Source organism: Fundulus heteroclitus, chromosome 13 (assembly GCF_011125445.2).
Source record: "Fundulus heteroclitus isolate FHET01 chromosome 13, MU-UCD_Fhet_4.1, whole genome shotgun sequence".
In the NCBI taxonomy this organism is placed as follows: domain Eukaryota; kingdom Metazoa; phylum Chordata; class Actinopteri; order Cyprinodontiformes; family Fundulidae; genus Fundulus; species Fundulus heteroclitus.
This window is the reverse complement of record NC_046373.1, coordinates 41,771,715-41,782,036: the sequence shown is the minus strand read 5'-3', so window position 1 is coordinate 41,782,036 and position 10,322 is coordinate 41,771,715. Positions and strand designations below refer to the sequence as shown.

Below are 10,322 nucleotides of genomic sequence, written 5' to 3'. Positions count from 1 at the left end.
ACAGTGCATTACCATGAAACTAAAACAAAAGGATATGAAGGCCGCCAAAATCTGTCAACATCTGAGAAGCAATAGTTTTACTTTCGTTTACAACCCCTTCAGCTATATTTCACCCCAATTTAAGTGACGTCAGCAGAATGTTTTTTTTCATCGACTTGTTTTCACGTTTACGCCCCTTTTTAGATTATAGACGAGGGAGCTATTCTGTGGAGCTGAAGATCGGTCTGTTGACTAACACCATCCTACGTAGCTGGAGGCTGTCCTGATGGAGCAAAATGTCAAAATCTATCTTTTTACTTCTCATGGGGATACACATCACTGCTGCTAGTAAGTTAACGGAACATTTTTATCCTTGACTTGTTTTCTTGTTAAAAGTTATTATAGCCAACAGCAAATATAAGCATACAAAGTTGTTTTTTTAAAACCAATCTTTAACATTTAAGAAGTTAAGTTTTAAACTAATGTAACTTAGAAAACAGAATAACGCTTAGTATTTTGGTATAAAGCTGAACTACACTAGTCGTCTTCCTCTTTCTGTCACTCACTGTTAAAGAGTAAACACGGACTTGGAAAAGAAAATAAAGCCAGAAACATTTGAACATGGAATAAAAGCACTGCTTCCAAGAGATATGGCAAATAGTATTTTATTAAACTTAGATTATTAACAATCTTGATTACTTTGGACATACGACCCAGGTAACAACATACCTGACTCAGGTGTTAGGGTGAAATTCCGCTCTTATGAAATAACCTGTTCCCCCAGTCGCACATAGGGGGCGCTACATGCATTTCACTACAGAGTTCTTTAGGTTTAGTTATGAGTTGTAACCTTTTTAGGGGTTTGATCCTGACTTCTTTAGGTTTCTTTCTGTCTCCTGTGAGGTTAGTGTTAGTGGGTAGCAGACTGGTGAGGAGAATCCGTGTGTAAAGCATGAATACAGAGCCCAGGTGAAGCAACAATGCCTCCTGCATGGAATCACAGAGGGGGAAGATTATTTCACTGGAACTGGATTTTTCACAACTCCTCTCGTCTATCAACAGAACACATTAAGCTTTCAAATTAAGGATTAGGCACTTGTATGGGAGCATATAGGACACGGTGAAAGTGAGAGTGCATTTACAGCCGGTGATGATGGAAAGTGCAGAATTTGGTTTTCTGTATAAAATTTGATGTCATCATAACTCAGCAATGCAGTTATATGAAAAGCTATGTTGTATTTAAGCAGGTGGACTTTGACAGTGGAAGATGTGTTTTATTCACTATTATACAATTTAAAAACACTAAGTTGGAGGTTCAAAAACTCAAAATAAAAGAAATAAAGCAAATTACACCAAATGCTCCCTAAGTGTCCGTTCTGGTAAAGAAAGAGATTCTTGCTTTTCTCTTGGAGTTACTTTTTTAATGACACACACATTTCCAAGCTTTTTATTTGTAATCATATATAAGGTCATTATATTACTACAGTATTAAATTATCAATAAAGTTTAAACAAAGACGTCCTGGGTGTTTCTGTATGTGTACTTTTCTACAAAATCTCAAAATGGACCTACTGTCATACAGTATGCATAGCATCACTACTCCAGTTGGGGTGTGTGTGTGAGGGGGGGGGGGGTCATCATTATTTTTGGGGGAAATATCTGTGGATGCTAAGATTTAGGTCCCTTCCTTTAGAAATCTTAAAAAGGAGATAAAACTACTTTCTGGATGTTCTTAAATGCAAATTTCAAAAACAACAATACTACTAATAATAAAGGCAATATGCGGTAGTTAATTTTACTTGTATGTAAAAAAAAAAAAAAAAAAAGGAATGAAATAATTTTGGTTCTATTTTCTCAGCTCAAACCACAATCTTGTTTTTTTTTCTAGTGATCCACTCCCTGAAGTATTTCTACACTGGATCGTCTCAAGTCCAAAACTTCCCAGAGTTTGTGGCTGTTGCTTTGGTTGATGATGTTCAGATTGTTCACTATAACAACAAAACCCAGAGATGTGAGCCCAAACAGGACTGGATGAAGGAGAACGCTGAAGAGTGGTACTGGGAGAGAGAGACTCAAAGACTTCAGGGTGAACAGCTGACCTTCAAACACGATATTGAAATAGCAAAGTCAGCACTTCAACCAAACTGCAGGTTTGTCTGTTTCTCACTATTTATTGATCTTTTTGTTGTTTATAGCAACTATGACACAGAAACACACCAACAAGAAAGAGACAAATGGAGAGACTTCACTTAACAGTTGTTTAGCCATGAATAGATATAAAATAAAACAACTGCTAAAATTAAATTAACTTTATTTAAGGTGACTCTCCATTTATTAACCCAAAATATGTTTATTTAATCAATTACAGAATTAATACAATTATTAAATATTTGCCTAGAAGCAAAAGTCAAACTGATGTTGAAGTAACAGCTGTGATATCGGTTATATTTCACATTATATGATTTCCTAATATTGTCGATGTTAAGGGTTTAAATTTAGTGTCAGTATTTTTTCTTTTTCTTCAGAAACACTTTATCTTCCTTATTGCTGAGGAACTCCTCTGGAATCATGCAGGTGTAAATTTTTATTAAGTATTTAGTGAGACTGGTTGATAAAAATTATGTAAACAGGCTAGAACAGTGTTTTTCAACCACTGTGCCACAACACTAGTGATCATCACGTGTGCCGTGGAAAATTATCCAATTTCACCTAATTGGTCTAAAAATATTTTTTGAAAACTTTTTGTTTAAAAGAAGAAATATAAAAGATGATAAAAATTAGGGCTGTCAGTTTTAAAGTGGTTTTAACACATTAACTTTATTATACCATAACGACAACATTTTATTTGCGTGTCAAAACACGCGATTAACACAATTTCCCTAATAAATTTGTTTATACATTGTGTAAACAAAACATGTTTTTTTTACTAGTGTCATTGCGAAATTGCATATTAAAATGCCCAAATAGGCTATTACACTTTCAGAAATAAAAAGATAAAATATGCAATTAATTTGTAATTAATCTCGAGTTAACTATTGAAATTTTAAATAATTGTCAATGTAAAACTTAGGGAAGTTTATTTCCTGTGTGAGATTTCATGTATGAATTAGTAACTTTATTTTGAACTGTTAATGATGGTCCTTGTTCAACGCTAACAGCATAATTTATCTTCAGAGAAACACAAAAATATGAATAATTAAACATTTAAAATATAAATGTGAGCGTAAAGATGAGACAAGATTGGATCATTATGAAGTTCTCCTTGTTTCATATTTTAGCTCTTTTTTTTAGTTTTCAGATCTGTGCTAAATGTTGTATCAACAACTTTAATAAGGAGACAATTTGACGCAATAAAAAAATATATATTTTATAGAATGAACTTTTCAAGTTCATTCTATACTGCAGGTACATAAAATAATAATATTGTATGTAATTTGTTAAAAAATAATCCAAACAATTTTTTGATTGTAAAAATGAATATACATAAACTGTAAAATTTGACAAATTAATTGTTTACAAATAATAATTATTATAGCATGGTTATGTTTTTAGTAGTTTAGAGTTTTATTATCTGTCAATACTGTATTTCTGTGATTTATTAGATAATATGTCTGGTGTTTAAAGCTGGAGGATTTTAACTCATGATTAATTTCTGGTTCAGTTTGCTGGAAAACCTTGAAGATAAACTTTATTAATTAGTGTCAACAGAAAATTGTGAGCAATCTGTCTGTCCTGGCGTCCACAGAACAATATTCTTAACATGGAAACTATTTTTAAATTTTCACAATAAAAAAATAATATAATTAAGAGACACAACTTACATAATGAGCAACAACTAAAAGTAGTAAAATATGACTGAATGTGTTTCAAGAGAAAATACTTGATTTTAGGTTTAAGAAGCTCAGACTGTCAAACTGATCAGGAACAGATTTTATCACAGTGTTTTATCATCTGTGTTGCTGCAAACACAGATGAAGATCAGCTGAAAGGTTCCTGACTGAGAGGAGCTGACCGAGCAGAAAGATCAGAGCTACTGCTGGAGAATAGAGACTAGAAGCTGAAGCTGCAGAGTGAGAACCTGGACCTGAACGGTCCTTCAGAGAACAGAACCTCTCAGTGGTTGGTAACGTCTCCCATCAGGCTGGTCAACCAGGCGTGTGTAGATCCACATGATGTGAAACTAAATTAATGTGATGAACCTGTTCAGAAGTCCACAATGTTCATCTGAATCATTTTCGATTTAACTACTTTTAATCAGTTGATATAAACTGCAGAAAGGAAATCTGTACATGGTGAAGGTTTCTATTGATTATTAATAAATAACTTTTATAACTTTTTCTCAGCCGTTTCTGTTGGTTTCTCTCTTTCCCTCTAGGATGTCTGCACTGTTTTCATGACTTTTGTTTTGTGCTTATTAAAGAAAACTCAAGTTAAAAGCATAAAATACTTAATCTCAGGTGTGCTCTGATGGCACAGGGGTAATGATTACAACCCATGTAAGGAGGCCTTAGTCCTTGATGTGGCTGATGGGTTCAATTCTGGCCTGAAGCCACAAGTGCCACAAACACCCTTAAAAATAAATCTCAATACATTTTTCTGCATTCTCTGTCTTTAGGTGTCCATGTTAACCAGAGAATGTACGGCTGTGAGTGGGATGATCAGACTGAAGAGGTTACGGGCTATGACCGGTATGGCTGTGATGGGGAAGACTGGATAATATGGGATGTAAAGGAAAACCGATGGATCGCTGCAACACAACAGGCTTTAATTACTGCAAACAAATGGAATAATAACAGAGCTCTGCTGTCGACGAAGAAGTACTATCTCAACCAGATTTGTCCTGTGTGGCTGAAGAAGTATGTAGACTATGGGAGGAGCTCTCTGATGAGAACAGGTATAGTCACATATTATTATTTAATTTATATAAATTGATTATTTGAATATTTTGTTTTACTAAAAATACCAAAAGGTAACTTTCTAACACTCATCTAAGTATTGATCTCTTCACTACATTATTGACTAAATTAAATTACTCAGTTCTGTTTATGTATCTGAAATATTTCTAGCTATTTACTTTTCACTAGACATGACTAGGAATGGATAGCTTTCACATTTGAGCTGATATGGTACCATAACCAGTACCTGGGAATTAATACATAATATTAATACATAATCTATGAATTTTAATACATTGCTTAAATCCACACCGCATAAAACTAACTTTTACCTAAACAGCTGTCAGAGGCACACAGTGAACGAGGTGAATGTGGGACTGAAACTGTGGGAATTAAATTCAGGGAATTATTTCAGTGCAACAGTTTCAGAGTAAAAAGCCTCAAGATCACTGCAGAAAATGACCTCATCACTTTGAGATTCAGGAGGGAGGGACTAATCCATGTAACATAGCTCCAATCACTCACAAAGGGACTGATATCAGAGCTCTCAGACTCTGATACAAACTTGCATACTCTAATGTGTGGAGGAAAAAAACAAAAAAAAAACTCCTGTAAATACTAAGTCTGTGTGTCTGTGTGTCATGTTATCTGTATACATCCTAAGCCGGTGTTTGTCTCAAAGATTCTTGATTTTTTTTAATGATTTTTTTTTTATTCAGATCTTCCATCAGTCTTCTTCCTCCAGAAGTCTTCCTCGTCTCCAGTCAGCTGCCACGCTACAGGTTTCTACCCCAACAGAGCAGAGATGTTCTGGAGGAAAGATGGAGAGGAGGTTTATGATTATGTGGTCAAAGGAGAGATCCTCCCTAACAATGATGGAACCTTCCAGATGAGCGTTGACATTGATCTGTCATCTGTTAAACCTGAAGACTGGAACAAGTATGAATGTGTGTTTCAGCTCTCTGGAGTCAATGACGACATCGTCAATAGACTGGAGAAAATAAGAATGAACCCTGAATGTAAGTAATTGTTTAAAGAGCCACATGTGCAACGGTGTTTTCACAGGTCTGCCTAAAAAGTGGATCAGACAGCTGCAGCTGATCCAGAACGCTGCTGCCCGCGTCCTCACTAAGACTAAGAACGTAGAGAACATGGACCCGGTTCTGAAGTCCTCACTAAGACTAAGAACATAGAGAACATGGACCCGGTTCTGAAGTCCTCACTAAGACTAAGAATGTAGAGAACAATGGACCCGGATCAGAAGTCCTTCCACTGAGACTAAGAACGTAGAGAACATGGACCCGGTTCTGAAGTCCTTCCATGGCTCCCTGTATCTCAGAGAATAGACTTTAAAATACTTCTGTTAGTCTATAAATCCCTGAATTAGCACCTATATACATCACAGACTTGTTATCAGTGTATCAACCCTCCAGACCACTCAGGTCTTCTGGCTCCAGCCTGCTCTGCAGAACCAGAACCAGAACCAGACATGGAGAAGCAGCATTTAGTTCCTATGCTCCACCGATCTGGAACAAACTTCCAGAAAACTGTAAAAGTGCTGAAAGCCTGAGTTCCTTTAAATCAAGGTTAAAAAAGTATTTGTTTACATTAGCCATTACATGTTAATGTTTTAGTTTCTAGTCCAACTCGTCTTATATCTGACCTGCTCGTACTATTCCACTGCATCATGCTTTCCTCTGTAATGTTCTCCCTCTGTTTTATTGTTTTGTTCATGTACAGCACTTTAAATCGTCTTGTTACTCAAACGTGCTTTATAAACAAGCTTGCCTTGCCATGTGATTTTAGGTAAACATCTGCTGGTACCAAAGTTCTGCTCTGCTCCTCTTTTTATATTTAAATTCAGTTTTAGGGCTTAGATCAGAAGCATTATTGAATTAACCATTTTATAGTACCTGAAAAGAAAAACACTTAAGTGTATTGGATGTGTGTGTTCAGTGTAAGAACAATATCCAGAACAAGCAAAAGATAAACATAGCTAAATTCTGGTCATGGTGTTTAAATAAACTAGGATAAAGGACACAAACAAACCTGTGATCCTGTCTTAGTTTGACCTGTTTTTTCTTAACAGCAAATATGATGATCATCATCTCTGTTGTTACTGCTATGGTGCTTCTTGGTATCATTGGTGTGACTGGATTCATCATTTACAAGAAGATCGGTAAGTGATGAACATTTTATTTTCGTTCTCCTATATTTTTATAATTGACCTTTACCTAATAAAAAACATAAACTCAAATACTGCTTTATTTGATTTAGTATGAATTATTTTCATTCTCTTTATCGGTTGTTATATTGTGGTAATAATATCGTTGTGTAGAAAAAAAATCTTTCCTTTTGTTTGAGTCCATTATGAATAGTGGTATATACTAACTACTGGATACTTTATAGTTTATAAACTTATCTAAGAGCTCTAATGCTTCTAGCTGTAGTAGAGCTAGCAATACATTGTATTAGCAAATAATTTGTTCATTTTGTTTGTTTCGTGGTTTAAACCTGCAGCCAATAAGTATTTAAAATATTTCATAATCCTTTATCTCATGTTTCCTGTGGATATTGAGTAAAGACTGACACACGTGTGTTTTGAACAGTTTCACCAGCCCTGTCCCATCGTGGAAGCTGAATAATATGGAACATTGATTATCAGTGCTAAGACACTTTACAATAGGAGTTATAGGACTGTAGATTTGTTGCTGTAGCTGAACCACATCAGAAAGGTGGAATTAAGATGTCTATAACTTAACAGTGAATCCCAAGTTTTTCAAATCTTATTACTAGACTTTGACAATACAAATGAGAGGAGGGGAAATATAAGGGGTACAAAAAAGAGGTGTAGGTTGTAGGTCATGTGTTTGTTGAAGCAGCAACAACGCTGAGCAGATTTCCCACAAATATTGTTTCATATTTGTTATGTAGTCTTTGGTGGAGAGAGCTGTGCATTTATTCCCCTGAACAACCACAGACAACCATTCAAGGATTCAGGACCAGATATTTTCTTCAATTAGTTTCTAACAGATCCAGTAATAACAGTGTGATCCTGTCTGAAAGCTATTTTCTTTTATCAAAAAGGCATCATAATAACGTTGTGAGATGTGAATCATGATTTATTTGATGTGTATAGAATATAAAGAAATGCAATTGGGTTTTACACTGGTTTATTATGATAACAATATCTGTTAAGTTATATTTAACTAACATCAACCTGCCAAAGGACTACAGGTAGAAAGGAGCATGTTTGCCACAACCTGGTAACATGCATCTTTCCCCTGAAAAGGTCAATAAAATGTTAAGCATTTTCTGTGTAAAATAAAAACACTTGTCATCATCAAAAACAAATGTTTAAAAAAGCTTTTTTTCCCTGAAAATCAAAATGATATTTGACTAGGATTTGTTCTTCTTTTAGCTATTGAAGACACCAAGACACCGTCCTCAGATACTTCATCTTCAACTAGTGACATATCTGATGATAACCAAGATAGTAACTCATCAGATAAACCATTGCTACAAAGGTAAAGTCTCATTCTTATAACTTGTTTCTCTATCAGGGCCTTTTATGTATTATACAAATACTGTATGTACATAGGTACATTGAAACATTGTATAAATAATATTTCAGCTCATTTAAATGTCTCAACAGGAAAAAGACAACTAATTAATGAGGATTCTGGACACCAAGATCTGAACCGCATCAAAACCATTCAGTATTTTTTTTTTCTAAGTATTTTTTTACCCTTACGTTCAAATGTCTGTAAGAGGTTTGGAACAGGGCTCAATTTATGCTGCTTTTTAGTTTAATTTAGGTAAAACCAACTTAAGTTTCACATTAAAGAACAATAGGAAAGATTAGAGGCTATTTTCCTGCAGAGCTGACAGATTTTTGTTGGAAAAGTTTCGGGTTTAAAACCAGTATGATAAAACATAAAACATACAGTCTGAAACATGTTTTGTTGGCAAACAGTTTACGAAATATTAAACAGTAATAAAGTTCATACATTTCTATCAATTTTCCAGTGGCTGACCTTTTGACATCAAGTTTTTCAAAAGATATTCTTTTCTGATATTGAATGTAAATACTTGTATAGCTTTTTCTTTTCTTATTTGTAGGTGTTAAATGATTTTGTTTCTGTTTTTACTATAAATAAAAATCACACTTTTAAAAATAAATGTATTAGTTTTAAAGTTGTTATTGTACCTGAAATTATTCTTTTACTATTCTGCCCTTCCTAGAGTAATTACAAATGTTATTTTGCTAGTTAATTAGTGCTTCTGCTTTAAAAGAGTAATGAATGTCTAGAAATGTCTTTACCTTGTTAATCTATTTGTTCATTGTTTATATCATTCATGCCCATCTCCAGTCTACCAGAGCTACTATCCTGCAGCTTTTAGATGCATCCCTCCAGTTCACCTGATTCAGGTGAAAGTCTCGTTACCAGACCTCTGCAGAGCTGAAGGACTGGATGCTGATGAGGGAACTCAGCCGTTTGCTTCAGGCGTGATGGAGAAGCTGCAGGACAGGATCTCTGGAGGACTGGACCTGGACACTCCAGGGTCTGAACACACTCATGCTTAAGGACAATTTAGAGAAACTTATTAACCGAACATGTATATTTTTGATTGTAAATATAATTTAATGGATTGGTTTGAAAGGCATGTGGGTGTTATGTCTTCGTTAATGACATCATTACTTGTAAATGTATTTTGGTAATGTGGAAAATAAAAGTTGTATCAAAGATCTTGCCTGTTTAGCTTCATTCCATCCCAAACCAACACCCTGTTTGTTAATCCCTGTGGTGGATGCTTCTCCCTCCCCTATCAAGTGTTAGTGTTGTGTTTTCATAATTTATATTTATCGGTTCCAGATTACTCTATGCATAAATTAAGCTTAAGTTATTTCATATAGACATATGTTTAGCTTACTTATTAACTTTAGTTAATAGCAGTCTGAATGGTTTACTTTTGTTCTTTTCTTTGAGGTTCTGCAAACACAAATGAGCTGGAGGAGGATGCCAGGAACATACCACAAATGACTTAATACGTGTGGGGGGGGGGGAGAGATGTCCCAGGACAAGGGAAACAACAGCGGGCTGTTCTCAAAACAAATGATAGGAGTAAACCTGCTGGAAATGCTGGAATTCCGTTACTAAACAGATTTCTCCTGCTCCAAAATGTGACCCAGGAGGACAAAAACCAGAGGTATGTCAACGATTTTCGTTCTAAGACATCAGAGAAAAGACATGGACCTGCCTCCCCTTCTTCTCCACAAAGCCCAGAAGTTCCTTTTCTGGAATTTTCTCATAGCATGAACAAAGTATTTAAGATTGGCCTACAGACGACATCCTCTCCACATAGCCATTCTGCTGTGAATAAACCAGGATTCTCCAAAGGCCTCAGAGCCTCAGATCCTCCTCCTCCACATATCACAGAACACTC

The 10,322-nt window shown here is 35.2% G+C and overlaps 1 pseudogene; it reads left to right on the top strand.

Moving 5' to 3' along the window:
* The first annotated feature begins 200 nt into the window (after positions 1–200).
* LOC110367873 lies at positions 201–9,624 on the top strand (annotated as a pseudogene).
* The last annotated feature ends 698 nt before the right edge of the window (positions 9,625–10,322 follow it).